General features: G+C 37.9%; 1 long non-coding RNA gene across 1 annotated transcript; it reads left to right on the top strand.

The window, feature by feature from the left end:
• Positions 1 to 3: 3 nt before the first annotated feature.
• LOC129042471 (uncharacterized) lies at positions 4 to 23007 on the top strand. Its single transcript, XR_008504137.2, has 4 exons — positions 4 to 430; positions 550 to 680; positions 17877 to 17949; positions 22151 to 23007. It is a non-coding gene; the product is annotated as an uncharacterized LOC129042471 (long non-coding RNA).

The raw sequence follows: 23007 nt of genomic DNA, 5'->3' as shown, positions 1-23007 counted from the left end.
ACCTTTAAGTACAGATAACTATCAGGGTACGAAAAGGCAAGAAAACATGACAAAATGAAAGGATTATTGATGGGCAATAAAGGAAGCATAGTAGGTTTACCTTGAGATTTCACTGAGCTAATATACTGGCTCCCATTTCTATGTTTATTATAGGAAAAAGAGAAAAACACTAATCCAGGGATAGAGCTGACTAGGGATGCCCAAGTCAAAAAGACTTTGTAGCACTGGGCTTGGCAGAGGGTCCTAAAGCTAAATGCAGAAGACTGCGGGAAATGTCTTCAACTGGGGCTAAAGGTCACAAGCAAGGACAATGAACCTGGAATTTGGAGGAATTCATACTCCAGTGAAGAATTTCCAGACCCCTCATGAAAATAGCAGATTGCCTACTCACCAGAGAATACTCAAGATGAAACTAAGCCGCCCCTGGAGAGTAAGCAAATGATTAGAAGGGTAGATTTCAGGCAAGCAAACGGGTGAGAGCCCAGAATCTCCATGTGAATGACCCTAAAATTACAGCTAATATAGGAAGTGGCTTCCTTGTACCTCTAGAAATTGAACTCTCAGAACCTGACTGACAGTCTGCTCTTAAGAACATTAGCTCAATCTGGAGAGAAATGTGTGTTTCGAGCTGGCTAGAAAAGTTCTTCTTTTATATAGATTTCAGACAGAAGCAGAAGGAGGTGAGTGAATTTCAGGGAGGACGTTGGGTCTGGCAAGCTGTAAAAGCTTTTCTTTGGAGAAATCGGAGACCAGCAACTCCAAATTCTTTTTTTTATTGTTATGTAAATCAACAACACTGTATTTTCCAGAATTATCAGCAAATATACTGTAATTCTATATTTTATCTATAAAGGTGATTTATTTAAAACATCCTCGAATGCTATTTAATTTTAATATCTTTGCCAAGTATCTTTCTACCAATAAATTGATACATTTTAAAAATTATTATAAGGTCATATGTTCCAATTTGAAATTTGGAAAATATGATTACTATACTAGCTCATGAACTCCTTTGGTTACCAAGCTATGCCCAAAAATTTTTCCTTTACATTAGTCACTCTTATCAAGATTGAAGTTACTCAACTATTTAAGTAATTCTTATCTAATATAACAATTCTCACATTAAAGTGAGGGCATTTACAACCCTTGATTTTCTGTTGCCTCTCCTTATTTAACTATAATATGATCCAAATGAGGCATCAATAAAATCTTATTATTATTATTTGTTTTTTTTTAGAGATGCTGTCTCACTATGTTGCCCAGGCTGGGCTCAAGTAATATCCCTGCCTCAGCCTCCAGAGTGGCTACTACTCCAGGTGTTACAGGTTGCCATGCCCAGCCCAGGATCTTATTTTTTAATATTATTGTGCAGTGGCACGATCATAGCTCACTGCAGCCCCAATCTCTCAGGCTTAAGGGATTCTCCTGCCTTAGTCTCCCAAGTAGTCAGGACTACAGGGACTATAGGCATGCACCACCACACCCAACTTTTAAAAAAATTTTATTCATTTTTATTTGTTTTAGTAGAGATGGGGTTTTGCTAATTGCCCGGGCTGGTCTTGAACTCCTAAGCTCAAGCGATCTCCCTACCTCAGTCTCCTAAAATGCTGGGATTACAGGGGTGAGCTACACCATGCCTGGTCTCAGAATCTTATTTTTTAAAGTGAAAAAGCAAGTGGACATATCTATGAAAAAAAAGTCATTAAAAAGGAACGTACACATAACCAAATTCTGCTGCCCTCACTTTATTGTGAGAATTGTTTTTATACTACATATTTGCTTGTATGCTGCTGCCAGTGTACATAAAATAATTACCCTTGTGTAATAGAAATTCATGAAAATTCAAAGAGGTAGATGTGAAGGACTGAAAAGGTAGAAGTTTGTATATTATGGCACATATGTTATAGGGATAAGTTTTTGTACAGGCTTCAAATTTCTAGCTCTCTTTTGAATATTCACTGGTTCATGAGAAGTGGTTTGGGAAACCTTTGAAAGGTCCATTTGACCACAAAAGGGAATAGATGTTCTGGAGTCTGGAGAGATTTGTACTCGAAGATACCCCAGTCAGCAGGAAGTCATGTGGAACATTCTGCAGACAGAATTGTTTCAAGTTTGAAGATCCCTGGGATACTTTGATACAGTTGAGCCCAGCCTCCTGCCAGAGCTGTTGAAGCACTTTCTTTATAGCAGCAAGGCTGGGGGAACCAGATATGACACAGGCCAGAGCCGAGCCAATCTGTGGGGTGGTGGCTTGTGAGTCAGTGGGACCAGACAGTGGGGCAGTGTGTGGCCTTGATGTGATAATTTTTAAAAACATTCAGGCTTTAGAATCATTTAGATCAAGGCTTTAGAATCATTTTCAACACAGTACTCTAGGAGCCACTAACAACTGACTGGAGTTTGCATTTAAGTTCAAAAAGCATTTGTTATCCTGGCCTGAGATGAAGAACATATCATTTTTGTCGACAATTTTGGAGGATACATGTGATTTTATTTAGACATGGAATGATTTCATATTTTTGCTTAGGACAATTATAAATTTATAAACATTCCCAGTTTACAAATGTCTGATTTGTAGGTTGTCTAAAACTCATAATCTGTGGGCTGGGCGTGGTGGCTCACTCTTGTAATCCCAGCACTTTGGGAGGCCAAGGTGGGTGAATCATGAGGCCAGGAGTTTGAGACCAGCCTGGCCAACATGGTGAAATCCCATCTCTACTAAAAACACAAAAAATTAGCTGGGCATAGTGGTGGGCACCTGTAATCCCAGCTACTCAGGAGGCCAAGGCAGGAGAATCACTTGAACCCAGGAAGCGGAGGTTGCAGTGAGCTGAGATCATGCCACTGCTCTCCAGCCTAGGCGACAGAGTGAGAATCCTTCTCAAGAAAAAAAAAAACAAAACCGTCATAACCTATGAAAACAACAATGGGAGTGGGAGGACAAAGAAAGGAGACAGAGGACAAAGTATGTTTATCTGTATCTATCAGCACAGCAAAATACTTCATAACCAAATCTCATAGCATCTGATGCTTCTGGCTTCAACTTGCTTCTTCATCATGTATTAAAGCTGTGTGACTTCTTCTTTTTTTTTTTTTAATCTGGTTCCTTCATTTGTAAAATGGGGTGCTTTTCAAAATTAAATATGGCAGCTTAAGCAAAACACTGCTTAGTACATAGTGCATACTAAGACCTCCATAAGAGTTAGCTTTGATTAACAGAGATATTTCTATTCCTGGTGAAATGAAGAAAATCCTAGCCAATTCTCAACTTTTTTTTTTTTTTTTAAATAGGATCCTTGGCAACTTAAATTTTTCTAATTAGACACCACCTGGATATCAGTGTGTACTAATGCAATGCAGGTGGTGCAAAAGGAAGTTTACTAAGAAATAGGAACCATTGGCCCTTGGTCCAGTTGGTTTTCAACAAATTGTTGAGCAAGTTATTTACCTTTTCTGGGTTCTCAGTTGCTCATATGTAAAATTGTGGTTCTATAATGTTATGATATCAGATGGTGTTATTTTAGAGGGGTTTGCAAATTGGGGAATTAGTGAAGTTAGTTCTGTCTCCTTACTGATATCGCTCTCCTTTGATTCTCTCTCCTCTTCCTTTCCAGGCATGGACACACCTACCCAAGTCATTCAGGCTCAAGTCTAGTCTGTATTAAGTTAAAATGTTTATGTGAACACAAGAGAAATGAAAACATACATCCACACAAGAACTCGTACACATATGTTCATAGTAGCACTTTGCATAATAACTGAATGATAGAAATGACCCAAATGTCCATCAACTAATGAATGGATAAATAAAATGTGGTATATCCATACAATGCCGTATTCATTGGCCATAGAAGGGAATGAAGTGATGATATATGCTACAACATGGATGAACCTTGAAAATATTGTGAAAAGTGAAAGAAGACACAAAAGAACAAATATTGTGATTCTATTTATGAAAAATATCTAGAATAGACAAATCCATGGAGACAGAAACTAGATTAGTAGTTGCCAGGAACTGGGGGAGGGGGAGGTGAGGAGTTACTGTTAATGGGTATGAGGTTTCTTTTGAGGGTGATGAAATATTCCAAAATTCCAAAATTGATTGTGATGACAATTGCACAACTGTGTGAATATACTAAATACCTTTAAACTGTACATTTTAAAAAGATGAATTATACAATATGTGGATTATATCTCAATAAAGCTATTATTTCAAAAACAAATTCTATTTGAAAGATGCAGAAGACAAAATGGTGACTCATTTGGCTTCTAGTTGAGAATCTAAAGAACTTCCTGGATACAAAACAAGCTTGTCTAAAAGGGTCTGTAAGCCAACACTGAGTCAGGAGATATATCTTTGGAATCTTCCATTAAGAACAAAAGAAATAATTTCTTAGGAAATAAAGACAAAACAAAGAGAATATCTGAATTTTGTAATAGGATAGGAGGCAAATCGAAACTTTCACTGCAAAAATTAAGGTGAATAGCCAAGCAAATTCATGTCATACGTTCTTAGGTTTTCCCTAGAGATAAATAAAAATAAATCAGCTTTGAGGATTCTGAGTGCTTACATTTGCTCCTCACTAAATGTATTTATTTATTTATTTATTTAGTTAGTTAGTTAGTTAGTTATCTTGCTCTGTCACCAGACTGGATTGCAGTTGCATAATCTCGGCTCACTGCAACCTCCGTCTCTCAGGCTCAAGCTATCCTCTCACCTCAGCCTCCCGAGTAGCTGGGATTACAGGCACGCACCACCACGTTTGGCTAATTTTTGTATTTTTAATAGAGATGGAGTTTCACCATGTTGACCAGGCTGGTCTCAAACTCCTGACCTCAAGCGATCCGCTCTCCTCAGCCTCCCAAAGTGCCAGGATTACAGGCATGAACACCGCTCTCTGCCCTCACTAAATTTAAAATGTCAAAATACTTTATTGTCTATTTCTAAAGATAAAATTTTCTACTAATAAAAACAACCCAAGTAATCTGTAAATTTATAAGCAGTAGTCACCTTTTCTCTCTCTTGCAGACACACAAACATCAAATGCTAGCACCTCAGATTTCTGTTTTAGATTTTTTTTTTTTTTTTTTTTTTTTGAGATGGAGTCTCGCTCCGTTGCCCAGGCTGTAGTGCAGTGGCGCGATCTCGGCTCACTGCAAGCTCCGCCACCCGGGTTCACGCCATTCTCCTGCCTCAGCCTCCTGAGTAGCTGGGACTACAGGCGCCCGCCACCACGTCCAGCTTATTTTTTGTATTTTTAGTAGAGACGGGGTTTCACTGTGTTAGCCAGGATGAGCTCCGTCTCCTGACCTCCTGATCCGCCCGCCTCGGCCTCCCAAAGTCCTGGGATTACAGGCATGAGCCACCTTGCCCGGCCGATTTTTTTTTTTCTTTTTTTTTTGAGGCAAGGTTTTGCTTTGTTGCCTAAGCTAGAGTGCAGTGGCACAATCGTGGCTCACTGCAGCCTTGACCCCCCAAGCTCAAGTGATCCTCCCACCTGAGCCCTCTGAGTAGCTAGGACTACAGGCGTGTGCCACCATATCTGGCTAATTTTTTTTTTTTTTTTTTTTGTAGAGATGGGATCTCTCTATGTTGCCCAGGCTGGTCTTAAACTCCTGGACTTAGGGAATCCTCCTACCTTGGCCTCCCAAAGTGTTGAGCTTACAGGCTTGAGCCACCGTGCCTGGCCAGAATTTACTTTTGTTTGGAATACTACCATAGATATGAAAATCACTTTCACATGATTTTACCTGTATGAGTGTAGCAGACAGTTAAGAATCATCTATCTACTCATTAATGTTAAGTTCCTAAAGACTCTTCTGCAATTCTTATCACTAGCTTGTTCTAATTATTAGGCATAGTCCTTGCCTGCTGTGGCTAAGAAAAACAACCACAAAACTTCTTCAGAAACTAAAGAAGTCTCGCCCAGTCAGCAGATAAAGGCAAACACTGAGACATAGGGAGATAACAGATTACCTTTACTGTCACTCTTCTCAAGAAAACTGGAGATAGTGGTGGGGTGGGGAGGAGTCCCAAGCCCAGTGCCAGCTCTGAGGCACTGTCAGCTCCTGATGACCAAAGTAACTTGGACCTCTTCCTTCAACCTCTGCTGGCTACATGTGAGAAATCTCTCATCCTTAGGAATCTTGCCAGTCGGGCCTCTGCCTCTTTGTTCATCCCAAGGAAGAGATATGTGGGCCTTGAAGCACACAGAGCCCTGTAGATAATATTCCCCAAGTAAGAGAAAGGAGAGTAGGTGAGGCTCTAAGCACCATGTGTGTGTGTGTGTGTGTGTGTGTGTGCGCGCGCGCGTGTATGTTAGGAGCCTGAAATCATGGAATGAATTGGAATGAGATTGCAGCTATTTATATTTAAGAAGCAATTTTAATAGAAGCTGTAAAGATTTCAGCAGTCAAAGTGAAGAAAGAAGTTCAGACATGGAGATGGGAATGGCTGAATTGTCCACGGGGATTTTCTGCAGAATATGTCAACCAGGTAAACTCTCCTGTTAGAACAAGTTGTTTTGGGCACTTTCTCCCTACAGTTTTAAGTGACACCCAAGTGCTGCTGAGAGTACAGCCTTTACTAAAGACCTTACTAAAGGCGGAGAAGAGGAAGCTGCCTGGGCAAGCGAGAGATAGTGGGAGCAAAGGAAATGAGACTTCTGACAGAAGAAAAAGGGAGCATTATTATGGCAAATACACAAAACATGACATTTACTATTTTAACCATTTTAAAGTACACGATTCAGTGGCATTAAGTAGGTTCACGATGCTGTGCAATCCCAAAGTTATATTTCAGAACATTTGTCATCACCTCAAAAGGAAGCCCTGAACTTAATAAGTCAGTCACTCCCCCTACCCATTTCTCAAGTCCCTGGCAACTGCCAGTCTGCTTCCTGTCTCCAGGGAAACTTGCAAACAAATGTCCACAGAAGCACTATTCTCAATAGCCAAAAGGTTGAAGCAACCCACATGTTCATCAATAAATGGATGGATAGACCAAATATGATCTATCCGTGCAAGGGAATAGCACTCGGCCACAAAAGGAATACAGTACTACTGCCAATGGGTATGAGGTTTCTTTTTGGGGCAAGGAAAGTGTTCTACAATTGATTGCGGTCATGGCTGTACAACTTTGTGAGTATACTTAAAAGCTTTTCACTTTAAATGGTTGAATCATATGGTACATGAGTTAATATCTCAACAAAGCAGCTTAAGAAGAAACTAAAAGAATGAAGTACCGACACATGCTACCACACAAATGAACCACCAAAACACTGAGCTGCTCCATTTCTGCTCTTAGAGAGTGAAGGCATAGGCTGGGTAGTGGTGGGATATCACATAAGGGCCCACAGGCTTGGGACCCGGCAAGGGCCCCAAGGGACAGCACCATTCAGGCTGTCAGGTTATATTCCACCCAAGGAACCCAGAGGAGCCAACTAACTTCTACACAGGTTTATTTTAAGAATTTTTTCCGCAAGGGCTTTAAAATTTCCTAAAAGCAGGCAATAATTTAGGAGTTAGAGAAAGTTGGGAAAAATTAAACATAAAGGGTAGTCATCCCTGCCTTCTTTGATTTTTATGACTCATCTTTCCTTGCCACCTCTCTCCTCTCCTCCCTTCGTGTCCTCACTTCCACTCCCTCCTGTACGCCAACCCAGCCAGCTTGTCTCCTTTCTTTGGACTTGCTCTGTGATGTCTTCCTTTGCCTGTGCTCAAGTACACCTTGTATACTCAGACCCAGTCCAGTGTCTGGTACAGAGTAGGCACTTAATATATGGCAGTTGAATGAAGGAAAGTATTATGAGTGAACAGATAAATAAAGTATGCTGCTTCTGGAAGCCAATGAACAGACAGACACTTAATCAGGTCTCACCTCTCAAACTGCACTTTCCCAAAACTCCAGATCCCTTCTCTGGAACAACTCTCTGTGTCCACTCTCCCGAAGCTCTCTGAACTTTTATGTTAGTGCTTACTTTACTCTCTTATATTTTGGGCCAGCAGTAAAGACCTTATCCTCGTTCATCTTCGTGTTTCCTATAGCCTTTAGTAGAGTGATCCGCACAGAGATATACTCTTTAACATTCATTTTACTGAATTACCTTGAGAATGTACAAAGTAAAATAAAAATCTACCTAGTCTCCTCTTTCAGGTCTTTAAAATCCCTTTGTGGAACTTTCTGAGATACTTCCAGGCAAATCTATCCCTGTCCTGTCCTCTCATGAGACATTTGATATTCTTCTCCTCAGGCAGCTGGGGATTTGTAATTTAATGTTCCCCCTGAGGTATGGTGAGCTCCTTTAAGGCAAGGATGCCTTGATATCTATTTATTGATTGAATAAATAAATGAATGAACTGTACTAATGCTAATTTTGCTTTAATGAAGACAGGATAGGCTCCATCAATGATAAAAGAAGTTGATAAAGAAATAAATTATGGAAATAAGCTTTGAAGAAGTACCCTTTATCTCATTTGGGAAAGAGAATTGTAAAACGCAGGTTAGTTATCCTATTTTCATAAAAGTGATTTCAATTTTCCTTTACTTTTACTGCAATTACATGTACATATAGTTTAAAGAGCTAGATAGTTTTACAAGTTATGTTATGAAATATACCAGTCCTCTCTGCCCTGCCCCGCCCTGATTTCCCTTCTTGGCAGGAAACACTTTCATTTACTTTAGGTGATTTTAGAATTTACCTCCATATCTCTAAATTCCATGATTTTCTTGCTGTTTCTGACTTTGAGCTGAGTTATTCCATCTGCCTCTACAGATGTGAGAGACTGAATTCTATTTCCTCCTATTGTCACCATACCTGTGCACTCTTTCCATGTCTTCATCCTTGCAACATTGTCCTATAGTTTTGATTACATCAGAATTCAGTGTTTATATTACCATAACATGACAATTGTATATGCTATTCAAAGCTGAGCCATTGTATTAAGTAAGTCTTCCTTTTCCCAATCTGTATGTTTTGTTTTCTCTGAAGAAAATAATTGCCTTGTTTCTGCTTTTATCAATAATTCAACTTCAAGGCCAGTCTAAATTTCATGGTATGGGGAAATTAATAACCTGAACATCTAGAGGAGTCAGTGGCACAAGGGACAGCAAGAGGCATGAATCACAGTCTGAAGACCTTCTGATGGATCAGGTCTTCTCCTGTTTGCATCTTCTTGAAAAAATATCCATCACAGCCCTTGGAGCTGGGCCCATCTGGCCTGCTTGGCTTGTGTGCCGGGTCACAGCTGCCATCCTTGGTCTCTCTTCTTCATTATTCCTCCCTCGTCTCTTCAGTGTGCCATCTCCTGTTTACTATATTTTATTCTTCCTTTTTCCTGTGTTACTCTCTCATTTCTGTGGTACGTATCCTCCAGTAGTTTTCATAGATAGGTTGAAAACAAGGTAAAATTTCGGAGATGTTATTTGTCTGGAAATGTCTGCCTTGGCCTTCTGACTTGATCTGTAGTTGGATGGGGGGTGGAATTCTAGGTATGAAACATGTTCCCTTCAGAAGTTTAAAGGAATTGCTTCACTGTAATCCTGCTTTAAGTGTAGCTGTTAGGAAGCCTGAAGCCATTCAGGTTTATGGTTCATTTCATGTGATCTGTTTTTCTCTCAAAAAGCTCTTATCTCTCAGTGATCAGCAGAAATCTGAGGATTTTCTTTTTTCTCAGTCATCTGAAATTTCGTAGCATCTATTTTATCTGCTGTGAGGGGCATTTAGTGGATTCTGTACTTTGAAGTCATATGCTTCAATTTTCTGAAATTCCCTTGAATATGTTTGTGGATGATATCCTTCTCCGTTTGTTGGCTCTCCCTTTTAGGGCCTCTTGGACTCGTCCTCTCTCTTTTTCTTGTATTTTTACTCTTATTTTCCATGTCCTTCATTTTTGTTTTCTTTCTGTGAGGCCTATCTTTCTTCTCTTCTATAGAATACATGTAATTTCTGCAAACAGAGTTTTAATTTTCAAGAGCTTAAGACCTATGCTTTTTGTTTTCAGAATCCTTTTTTAAAGAGCGTTCCATTCTCATTACACGGCTACAATGTTTTCTCTCATTTATTGGAGGATATCATTGATAGTTTTTGCTTTTTAATAATGTTTCTTTCCCTACATTGTTGTCTGCTTCCATGGAGTTATTCTCTTGTTAGTTTGGTTTTGTCTTTATCTGTCAGGTTAGCGGCTTTTCCTCAGATGTCTGATGATCCTCCTTGCTTTTTCGTATGGAAGGGTGGGGTGACAGAAGCTCTGGATATTTTCTGGTGTAAATTACATCTCTCTCTGATAAATCCTTTGATTTGCTACTCACTTGTCTGTCTGCTTTCCAGCTTCTGAAATCTTGTTTTTCTTGCTTCCTTTCCTGTTCTTTACAGTTTCGTTGGTTTGTTCATTAAAGAAAATCTTTTTATTCTTATTTTAGTGAAGTTTCAGGAGGGATCAAAGTAGATTGAGATGTTCAACCCACCATCTTTTTCATGATATAATTATTGTATATTCCATAAGGCACTTAATACAATTCTATGACAAAAGTCTTTGCACAAATATGTATAGATTTAAGTTTGACTGAGAAAGGATTGAGGTGGATATAATAAAAATATAAACTTGCAAAGTTAAGAATTCTAATGTTGAAAGAAAAAGCACAATAGTAGGAATGTGTGAAGAGCACATTGAAATTAATAATACTAGTTTACATTTACTTAATGCTTATTATGTGAAAAACTGTACACATTTAATGTATACAACTAGATGAGTTTGAGGATAAGTATGCACCCATGAAACCATCATCACCATCAAGGCTATTAACATATTGTGTTTGTTTTTTGAGATGGAGTTTTGCTGTTTTGCCCAGGCTGGAGTGAAGTGGTATGATTCAGCTCACTGCAACCTCCACCTCCTGGTCTCAAGCAATTCTCCTGCCTCAGCCTCCTGAGTAGCTGGGATTACAGATGCCCGCCACCACGCCCAGCTAATTTTTGTATTTTTAGTAGAGATGGGGTTTCACATTGGCCAGGCTGGTCTTGAGCACCTGACTTGAGGTGATCCACGTGCCTCGGCCTCCCAAAGTGCTAAGATCACAGGTGTGAGCCACCGTGCCCATTCTGCCATAAATATATTAATTGACTCCCAAAGTTTCCTCTTGCCACCTTTGTTATTCTTGTTATTGCTTTCTTCTTTGTTGAGAACACTTAACATAAGGTATACTCTCAGCAAATTTTAAGTGTACAATTCAGTATTGTTAGCTATAAGCAATATGCAAGAACTTACCTTGCATAAATAAAAATTTGTGCCCTTTGACCATCACCTCCCCAGTTTTCCCTCATCTCAGTCCCTGGTAACCACCATTCTACTCTCTGCTTCTATGAATTTGACTATTTTGGACTCCACATATAAATGAGATCATACATATAGTATCTGTCTTTCTGTGCCTGGCTTATTTCAATTAGCTTAATGTCCTCCAGGTCCATCCATGCTGTTGCAAATGGCAAGATTTCCTTCTCTCTCTCTCTCTCTTTTTTTTCTTTTAGCTTGAGACAGACTTTCCCTCTTGCTGTCCAGGCTGGAGTGCAATGGTGTGATCTCGGCTCACTGCAACCTCCACCTTCCAGGTTCAAGCGATTATCCTGCCTCAGCCTCCCGAGTAGCTGGGATTACAGGCATGCACCACCATGTCTAGCTAATTTTTTTTTTGTATTTTTTAGTAGAAATGGGGTTTCGCCATGTTGGCCAGGCTGGTCTTGAACTCCTGACCTCAGGTGATCCACCCGCCTCGGCCTCCCAAAGTGCTAGGATTACGAGTGTGAGCCACCACACCTGGCCAATTTCCTTCTTTTTAAAGGCTGAATAATAATATTCCATTTTATGTGTATACCACATTTTCTTTATCCATTTGTCCATCAGTGGAAATTTAGGTTGTTTGCATATCCTGTCCATGCTGCAAAACACACGGGCATGCAGGTATCTCTTCAAGATCCTGATTTAAGTTCCTCTGAGTAAATACCCAGAAGTGGTGGTAGTTCCATTTTTAATATTTTGAGAAACTTCCTTACTGTTTTTGTTTCCTAAAGGCTGTACCAATTTACATTCCCACTAGCAGTGTATCAGGGTTTCCTTTCTCTCATATCCTCATTAAAGCTTATTATCTTTTGTTTTGTTAATATTAGTCATCCTAACACGTGTGAGATGATATATCCTTATTGTTTGGTTTGCATTTTCCTGATGGTTAGTGATACTGAGTACCTGTTCATATATCTGTTGCTCATTCACATGTGTTCTTTTGAGAAATGTCTTTTTAAGTCCTTTCCCCATTTTTTAATCAGGTTATCTGTTTTCTTACTGTGAAATTGTTTGAGGTCTTTATATATTTTGAATATTAACCCCTTATCAGATGTATAGTTTGCAAATATTTTCTTCCATCCTGTTGTATTTTCTTTTTTTTTCTTTTTCTTTTTTTAAAAGACAGGGTCTCACTCCTGTTGTCTAGGCTGGAGTAAAGTGGAGTGATCACAGCTCACCGCACTCTTGACTTCCCAGATGATAAGGTTTGGCTCTGTGTCCCCACCCAAATCTCATCTCAAATTGTAATCCCCATTATCCCAACATGTCAAGGGAGGAAACTGGTGGGAGGTGATCAGATCATGGGGACAGTTTCTCCTATGCTGTACACATGATAGTGAGTGAATTCTCACGATATCTGTTTGTTTGATAAGTGTAGGGGTCTTCCCCTTTCATGCACTCTTTCTCTCTTTCTTGTTGCCTTGTGAAGAAAGTGCTTGCTTTCCCTTCATCTTCTGCCATGATTGTAAGTTTTCTGAGGCCTCCTAGCATATGGAACTGTGAGTCAATTAAATCTCTTCATAAAAATTACCCAGTCTTTGGTATTACTTTATAGCAGTGTGAAAATGGACTAACACACTAGGCTCAGGTGATTCTCCCACCTCAGCCTCCCCAGTAGCTGAGACTACAGGCATGCACCTGACAACAGGCATGCACCACGCCTGGCTAATTTTGTGTATTTTTAGTAGAGACAGGGTGTTGCCATGTTGCCCAGGCTGGAGTCTTTTCATTTTGTTGGTTGTTTCCTTTGCTATTCAGAAGCTGTCTGGTTTGATATAATCCCACTTGTTTATTCCTGCATTTGTAGCTTGTGCTTTTGGTGTCTTATCTAAAAATCCATTGCTAAGATGAATCAAAGAACTTTTCCCCTATGTCTTCTTCTAGAAGTTTTATTTTTGTCACACCTTACATTGAAGCCTTTAATCCATTTTGAGTTGATTTTTTGTGTATGGCATAACATAATGGCCTGGTTTTATTATTTTGCATGTGGATATCTAGTTTTCCCAATACTATTTATTGAAGAGGTTGTCTTTTCTTCATTTTGTATTCTGGGCACCCTTGTCAAACATTAGTTGACTGTATATGTGTGGGTTTATTTTCAGGCTCTCAATTCTGTACCATTGGTCTATGTGTCTGTTTTTATGCCAATACCATGCTGTTTTTATTACTATAGCTTTCTACTATAATTTGAAATCATTAAGTATAAATAACGTCTTCAGCTTTGTTCATTTTGTTCAAGACTGCTTTGGCTATTTGGGGTCTTTTGTGGTTCCACATGAATTTTAGGAGTTTTTTCTCTGTTTCTGCAAAAAATAACATTGGAATTCTGATAGAGATTGCATTGAATGTGTAGATATCTTTAGGGAGTATGGCTATTTTAACAATACTGATTCTTTCAATTCATGAACATGGCATATCTTTTCATTTTTCTGGGTCTTTTAAAATTTCTTTTCTTCATGTTTTGTGGTTTTCAGTGTACAGACTCCTCACTTCCTTGATTAATTTATTACTAAGGATTTTATCCTTTTTCTTTTCTTTTCCTTTCTTTTCTTTTCTTTCTTTTTGCTGAAGTCTCACTGTGTTGTTCAGGTTGGAGTGCAGTGGTGCAATCCCTGCTCACCACAACATTTGCCTTCCAGGTTCAAGCGATTCTCCTGCCTCAGCCTCCCAAGTAGCTGGGACTATAGGCATGCACCACTATGCCCAGCTAAGTTTTGTATTTTTAGTAGACATGGTGTTTTGCTATGTTGGCCAGGCTGGTCTCTAGCTCCTGACCGCATGATCCGCCCACCTCGGCCTCCCAAAGTTCTGGGATTACAGGCATGAGCCACCGCGCCTGGCCTGTCCTTTTTTTTTTTTCCTTATTGTAACTTTGCTTTCTGATTTTTTTAAAAAAAATTTCTCCAATCTGGGGTAAATATAGAAAATTGGCTTGGGTCACTCTAATACTGGGGGACCAGCAGGGGCTCTCTTTGGTCCACTCAACCTTTAAGACTGTATTAAGGCCTTTATTTTACATAATAAATTTCCATTTACCTCATTCCATTTCCTAATAATAATCTGATGATTCCCACCCTGCTGGGATGGGTCTCATGATTCTCCCCTTCTTTTTTTCTCTGAGTTTTACCCGTATCAACTTTTTTTTTTTTTTTTTTTTTTAATTTTAAGTTCTGGGATACATGTGCTGAACGTGCAGGTTTGTTACGTAGATGTACATGTGCCATGGTGGTTTGCTGCACCTATCAACCCGTCATCTAGGTTTTAAGCCCTGCATGCATTAGGTATTTGTTCTAATGCTCTCTCTCCCCTTACCCCCCACCACCTGACAGGCCCCGGTGTGTGATGTTCCCCTCCCTGTGTCCTTGTCTTCTCATTGTTCAACTCCCACTTATGAGTGAGAACATGTGGCGTTTGGTTTTCTGTTTGTTTTCTTCATTTACTTTTTCAGATAGTTTGTTGTTAGTGTATAGAAATGTAACTGATTTGTATATTGATTTTGTTGACCAATACAAATAAAGCTCATCCTACAACTTTATTAAATTTGTTTATTAGTTTTGACAGTTTTAGGTTTTTTTTTTGGTGAAGTCTTTAGGATTTTCTAGATATAAGACCATATCAACTGCAAGCAGAGAAAATTTTACTTCTTTCTAATTGTTATGCTCTCTCTTTCTTCTTTCTTTGCCTAATTGCTCTGGCTAGGACTTCCAATACTATATTCAATAGAAGCAGTGAGTGTGGGAATCTTTATTTTGTTCCTATTCTTAGAGAAAAAACATTCTGCTTTTCACCATTAAGTGTAATATTAGCTATGGGTTCAGCATATATGTTCTTCATTATGTTGAAGTGCATTCTTTTTATACCTAATTTGTTCAGTTTTTTTCTTCTTAATCATGTAAGGATGTTGCATTTTGTCAAATGCTAAAGCTGGCATAACTTATTTTAAGAAGGTAAAATAGCCATCAGAGGCTATAAAAATGGGCTCAAAAGTCTGTGGCAAAAGATATGACCATTTAAACATCATAAAAGATAATAAACACACTGGATTGAGACATACCAAATATGTTTCCATCCATAAATTTATATTTATACTTAGAAATCATTGGATATTTTTGGAGGATATAAGAAATCTTATTCATTATTTTGAAAAGAGGCAAGCAAAGGGAAATATTTAAGCATTTGTTCTCTCTTTCCTATATGAACTCCTCCTCAGAGTAAGAAACTTGTTGATTAAAGGCCTTTTCTTTTTATAGAAGTATTCCAGGTAATGAATCAAGAAAAAGTTGTATCATTAGACCATTACAATTTTGCAACCACTAATAAATTAATAGAAGTAGGCAATGATTATCAATGGCTGCTAATATCACAAAAAAAGAGACCAGCAGACATGTGCATTCTGGAGATATATGCAAATCCACCTGTGAGTTATTCCTGACCAAAAAGATCCATATTGTGAGAAATTCTGTAGCACCATAAGACTTCATTTATGAGAAAACTGGACGTTTGAATACTGGCTGGCTATTAATTTTTAGATTGTTAAAAAGTATCATGGTTGTACTAAAATATTCATCATTTCTATTAATAGGTACACCTTAAATATTTATGATTGATGTAGCATGATGTCTAAATTTGTGTCACAATAATTGAGTACGGAGGGTAAGACGCAAAAAATATTGTCTTTTAGTTGATCATTGTTTAAGCTGGTTGATGGGTACATGGGGGTTAATTATACAAGTCTTCCTACTTTTGTATATATTTGAAATTTTCTGTAATAAAAAGTTAAAAAAATTCATCATACAAATCTTCTATGACATATTTTCAAAATAAATAACACAATTTGCAAAAAACCCATATGATATGATTATTTTTCACTTAAAGTATTACCTCCAAATCTCTATGTATGGCATAAAGAATATGTAACCATAGCAGCATAAAAGGATATATCAAAGGGGGCCAACATCGGTTAACTCAGCGGGCTGAGATGGTGGTAGATGGATGGGGTGAGGTGGGGAGTATACACAAAATTATTTCTGCACCTCTACCTTTTTATATTACACTATTTTAATTGTAACCATCTTATAATACTGTTATCATTGGAGAAAGATCAAATAAAGAAATGTTTTATATACATATAATACATGTAGCTGTTTCTATTTTTTAATTAAAAATTTATGTTATTTGTTGAAAGATTTATTGCTTTTTTTGAATTTAAAAAACCTCTTAATTTCTTTTGAATGTGATTCCCAGAACAATGAAACATAAGGAAACTAAATTGTCAGACTGAACTTAAAAGAAAGATGCAACCACATATATATAATGAAGCTACACCACAGAAGAAAACAAAGAAAGATCAAACAAAAAGTTTCAAGTAACGGTCAACAATAAATTTAGCAATATGCACTCAGTGTCACTAATTCTGAAATCTCTCCTCTTTGAAAAGTTACTTTAATGAATATAAAAGTGGCCATTTTCTCTTGTTGATCACTCAGCTGATGAAACTCTGATTAGGAAATTTTCTCTTTTTTTCGTTTTCTTTTATCACCAAGCAGCCTAAAAAATGATGAGAGAGCAGCATGACCTGAAGGCTGGGGATATCCCATCACCCTGAAATTATTTCTATTTCATTTTTGTTTCAAAAAAGACTTTCTCCTTACAAAAGAACAGAAGGAACTAAATTTCCGTCTTAGCACTAAATGCATCTCAGTGCTGTGGAAACATTTCATTTTCTAGTGGTTGCAAGGTCTGTATATCCCCTGCTGTTTGTAGTCTTTATTTAAAAAAAAAATTAAGAAAGGAAAACAGGACAGAAGAAAGGAAAGAAAGGAAGAAACTCTACATGACAAGAGCATTAAACTGCAAGGGTGGTTCATTTCAGTTTTGAAGCCTTTCTTCACTACTGCAGGAATACCACTTTGGATTCATGTCAACGTCTTAATAGGGGAAGTAAAGCAGTTTATACGCCTCAGAGCACGGGTCCTCAAACCAGAAAATCAGCGTGAAGGGGAGAAGACCAGCCCTGCCTTGGACCGATGAAAGCCACATAGTCACGGACTCTTCTGGTGAGGACCAGATGGCACAATTTGCAGAGGGCAGGTTTAATGTTGTTACCATTTAGACCAGAAGGAAAACATCCTTGAAGAAACATTGTTTTACACCCCCTGCTCCCAATCTTGAATTCATCTCACACATATGTTGGAAATAATTCTACCCAAACTCAATTAAATTCTATTTTTATGTTGTTGGAATAACCTTACACTGTAAATTGAAAAGATGTTTCCATAACCTAGAGTGATTTTACTGTAATGAGCACTGCTATATCAAGGCATAATATTTTAATTTTGACTATCATGAATTACTTCTATATATAAATCAATTATGCAACATGACATATCAACAACTTTGTCCCTTTGCATTTTGATAAACATAAAAGCAAATGGAAAATTGAGAGCCGTTAGTTTGTTGGAGTTTTAAAATATTCTATAAGTAATATTAATATTTATATCTAATTATTTTCATTACCCCATTTTTTTCTTTATAATTTTTAGACTTAGAGGTTCTTCGTCATAAGTTGCCAGAATGAAACAGAACTGTGAAAAGAAAATGGAGACACTTCTTCAGGTGTTGTAAAGTATATATTTCCTATAAAGTTTTTTTCTTTCTTTTTTTTTTTTTTATTGCTAAATCTGCCTGAATGAAAGGTTCAGAAGGTTAGGGATAGCTTACTCAGGCTAATCCCTTGTGGGTCTTATCTACAGGACTCACTAATTAATGACAATCTCTTAAATGGTAGCAACATACATATCCTTGGATTGACAGATGATCTTCAATGGTCAAGTTCCGATACAATTTTAAAATCGATTTTATATATTAATGAAAGTCTACAAAGATCTATTAGCCAGAATTCTTTCATTTGCAAGTGACAGAAACAAAATTAAATGGGCATGGCCAGGTGCAGTGGCTTGCGCCTGTAATCCTAGCACTTTGGGAAGCCGAGGAGGGTGGATTACCTGAAGTCAGGATTTTGAGACCAGCCTGGCCAATATGATGAAACCCTGCCTCTACTAAAAATACAAAAAATTAGCTGGGCTTGCACCTGTAATCCCAGCTACTCAGGAGGCTGAGGCAATAGAATCACTTGAACCTGGGAGGTGAAGGTTGCAGTGAGCCGAGATTGTGCCACTGCACTTCAGCCTGGGCAACAAGAGCAAAACTCCATCTAAAAAAAAAAAAAAAAAAAAAAAAAAAAAAAATCAAGCACATTTAAGAGAATGGAAAGACCAGTCACAAATTGAGGGAAAATATTGGCAACCCATATCTGATAAAGAACTTGTATTCATGCAGGCGCGGTGGCTCACGCCTGTAATCTCAGCACTTTGGGAGGCTGAAGCGGGAGTATCATGAAGTCAGGAGTTTGAGACCAGCCTGGCCAACATAGCGAAACCCCGTCTATACTGAAAAAAAAAAAAAAAAATTAGCCGGTGTGGTGGCGTGTGCCTGTAGTCCCAGCTACTTGGGAGGCTGAGGCAGGAGAATTGCTTGAACCTGGGAGGCAGAGGTCGCAGTGAGCCAAGATTGTGCCACTGCACTCCAGCCTGGGTGACAGTAAGACTGTCTCAAGTAACAAACAAACAAACAAACAAATAAAAAAGAAATTGTATTCAAAATATACAAAGAACTATTAAAACTCATCAATAAGAAAATAAAAAAGTCAATTAAGAAATTGGCATAAAATTTGAACTGGCACCTTACAAAAGAGGATATGGCAACTAAACATAAAAAAGATGCTGAAGATCAAATCATCAGGGAAATGCAAGTTAAGACAAGAATGAGATACCACTATACATACCTATTAGAATGGCTAAAATCCAAAGCATTGACAGCAACAAAGGCTATTTAGGCTATGGAACAACAGAAACTCTCATTCATTGCTTGTTCAACCATTTGGAAGACAGTTTGCCAGTTTTAAAAATTATTTTATTTTATTTTATTTTATTTATTTTTGTGAGACAGTCTCGCTCTGTCACTAGGCTGGAGTGCGATGGCACTATCTCGGCTCACTGCAACCTCCATCTCTCGGGTTCAAGCAATTCTCCTGCCTCAGCCTCCCGAGCAGCTGGGACTACAGGTGTGGGCCACTATGCCCAGCTAATTTTTGTGTATTTCGTAGAGACAGGGTTTCACCATGTTGGCAAGGATGGTCTCGATCTCTTGACCTCGTGATCCGCTCACCTCGGCCTTCCAAAGTGCTGGGATTACAGGTGTGAGCCACTGCTCCCGGACCCTTTATTTTTATTTATTTTTTACTAAGTTTAACTTTGTCTTACCACATGATCTACCAATCACACTTTTAGGTATTTCCCCAAATGAGTTGAAAACTTACATCCACATAAAAACCTGCACACAGATGTTTATAGCAGCTTTATTAATAGTTGCCCTAAACTGGAAGCAACCAAAATGTCTCTCAGTAGGTCAATGTGTAGATAAACTGTGGTACACCTATACAAGGGAATATTATTTAGCTATAAAAATCAGTTGGCTACCAAACCATGAAAAGATGTAGTGAAATCTTAAATGCCTATTGCCAGTGAAAGAAGTCATTATGGAAAGACTGCATACTGAATGATTCCAACTATATGACATTATGAAAAAGGAAAATCTACAGAGCCAGTAAAAAGATCAGTGACTGCCAGAGTTAATGGGGAGGGAGAGGGATGAATAGGTGAAGCCCAGGGGAGGTTCAGGTTGGCAGCATTATTCTGTAGGGTGGATACATGACATTATACATTTGTCAAAAGCCATGGAACTTAAAGAGTACAAATAGTAAAAAAATGTAAATTATGGACTTTAGGTCAGAATAACATGCCTACATTGGTTCATCATTTGTAGCAAACATACCACATTAATGCAACGTGTTAATAATAGGAGACTGTGTAAGGGAGAGTGGAATATGGGAAGTCTATACTATCTGCTCAGTGTTTCTATAAACCTAAAACTGTTTTTAAAAATAGCCTATTAATATAAAAAATGTAAAAATAAAGAGAAAGAAAGAAAGACAGAAGAAAGAGAAAGAAAGAAAGAAAGAAAACCTTCTCTGCCCACCTTACCTCCTAGATTTAGTGTTAGTACGAACTAAGGTCAGATCCACAAAGTATGTTGCGAAAGATAAAATGTTGCTTTACATAATCTGGAAGTGTTGTTTAAGTAGCCAAATTGCTAAAAATAGAATCAAAATCGTTGTGGGTATTTAACACCAAAACAACACTGGCATATGCTGAGAATATCTCACAGAACAACAACAACAAAAAACATGATAAGGAGGAGAATCAATACTGGAATAAGAATAAATAAATTTATAATAAACAGTGAAGTATATGACCTATAGAAAATAAACTGTGTAGATAAATAATGAGAAAATAAAATCAACCTACATCTGAGAACTGTTTTAAAAATCTAATAATATATTGGATAGTGAATGTTACAGCTGAATAAAAGCAGATAAGACTAATACACTAAGCTATAGACTAATGGGTAAAGAACTATGATTTTTAGTGGAATACTAAGTTCTGATTGTATGATAGACAAAGCTATGTGAGCTGTGCAAAATTCAACCACTTATCATTTTTAGATATTTGTATAAACAGTGTTATTGAAAGATATAGAAGAGTGCATGATTCTATCAATGCAAAGATTTTTTGATTTAGATGCAAAAGCCATTGTGAACCCCCTGTTACCTGAGCTTGATGGCAGGACTCCATCATCACGTGACTAGAGCAGACCCTGAAAGCACAAATTTATTCAAAGAGCAGGTGGTTCACAATGCCCAGCGCACCTACTCCTTCACTGCCTTCTTTCAATCTATACTCATTCCTCATGGGATGTTTCCTAAGGGCAGTTGAGTAGTCATCCATGATCTGCCAACACTCGCTGGAAATAGACTAACTGTGGCCTTATAGTCCCCTTCCTGCTGCTGAAGTTTATTGAGAAAGCAAAATCTTCCAAGTAAAGGGCAATGAGAGTTGTATCTGCTTATCCATTTGCCTGGAAAGAGAATTCACTTTTGTACTGAAGCTCCACTGATTCTTAGATAATGATCAGTGGTTTGGTCAGATGGCTAGGGACTTCGAAGATAACACAGTCAGAAATGATGAAAAGAAAGTTTGGGGAAGAGGAATGTGATAGTCTTCTTAAAATGGGCAAATATTTGTGTTCCAAATTAATATTCAACATAAAATCTTACAGAAGAGGTTCTCAACAGTCTGGTGCACAAAATGGCCTGCTCTGCAGGTGTTTGTCAGCCTAGGTCATAGCTACCTCAAAGCTTGCTTAATGTGCTTATGAACAACGCAGCCATGGTGGCAAGGATGGGGGCTTAACACCTAATTTTCTCATCACTGCAGTTGATCAAGCTACTGCTTTTTATTAATGCACAATCTATCAATAGCAAATATCAAAGCTGGTCCTTAGTAGGGCAGCATACTCTAGCAGAAGGTGAATAATATTAGATATCTTCTGTCTGAAGGACTTATATTCACGGGAATAAACACTTGTTTAAGATACGCACTTGCCTTCCCTGCTTGCCAAACTTCTGACATCGTGCACTGTCCTGGTAATCTCAATTAAGATTGATTCTGAACAAGGAATATAATTTACAATAAAGGAACATGGAGCAAGTGGAGAAGGGGATTTATAAAATTATAAAGTATCAGCTACGTTATTATGACTATTACATTTTCTTCTTTGGTTTGGTGTACATAGATATACACACATAGACACATACATGTATGCATTTCCTTTCTTCCCTTTCCTTTCTCTTTTATAGGAGGCGCCTGTGATGTGATTTACTTGATAATTATGGCTTACAGGGTATTGAGATGGGATTGTATAACTGAAATATAAACTGGATATGAGTAGAGATTTGAAAGGTTTTTCAAAAACGTTCAGCTTTACTTTTTTTTTTCCCTAAGGAACAAATTGTTCACTCATAGAGCTGAAAAGGATAAATGAAGTGTTCAGTTCAGAGAAGCAAAATATGAGTAGTTCACGTATCTTTTGTAAATGTTCTGTGTATCACTGTAAACTAGACATCTTCCACATGCCCCTATGTTTTTCCATTTTGAAATCAATTTCTAGCTCAAACTTGTTAATAGACAACGAATATTTGCAAAGTTATAGCTTCATTGAATTAGGATGTAACCTGCAGCTCACAATGAAAATGCCATTAGCTTGAGTTTAAAATTTATGTTGCTATTTTTTTCTTTTGTCAATATTTTCCTTCTGTGGTACTTATTGCACAAGGGTCTGGTATCACAACTGAGGGAAACTGCAGAACAATGGTTCTCGCTATCATTCAGACCCATTTAAGCCACAGTCTTTGTTGGTTTTGCCAAATGACTGAATGCTTGGGTCTATTAGGACTGTCAAATAGTGTTGAGTACATATTTGTGGCATAAGCAAGTTAATATTTATAGGGAGCACTTTTGCATGTCTTTTAAGTCACATACTAATTTTGGAAAGTCTCTATGCTTTATATTTTGCCCTGAAAACAGATATTCTCGTTTAAAAATGTTAACTTAGTGATTAGAAACCACTATATATATTATTACATATATTAAGTGCCTAACAATTGATGATCATTATGTTTATTAATTGTGAATAACAGGACACATAAATAATAAA

The sequence above is a fragment of the Pongo pygmaeus genome, chromosome 7 (assembly GCF_028885625.2).
Source record: "Pongo pygmaeus isolate AG05252 chromosome 7, NHGRI_mPonPyg2-v2.0_pri, whole genome shotgun sequence".
Taxonomy (NCBI): domain Eukaryota; kingdom Metazoa; phylum Chordata; class Mammalia; order Primates; family Hominidae; genus Pongo; species Pongo pygmaeus.
This window is presented reverse-complemented; position numbering and strand designations above follow the sequence as displayed.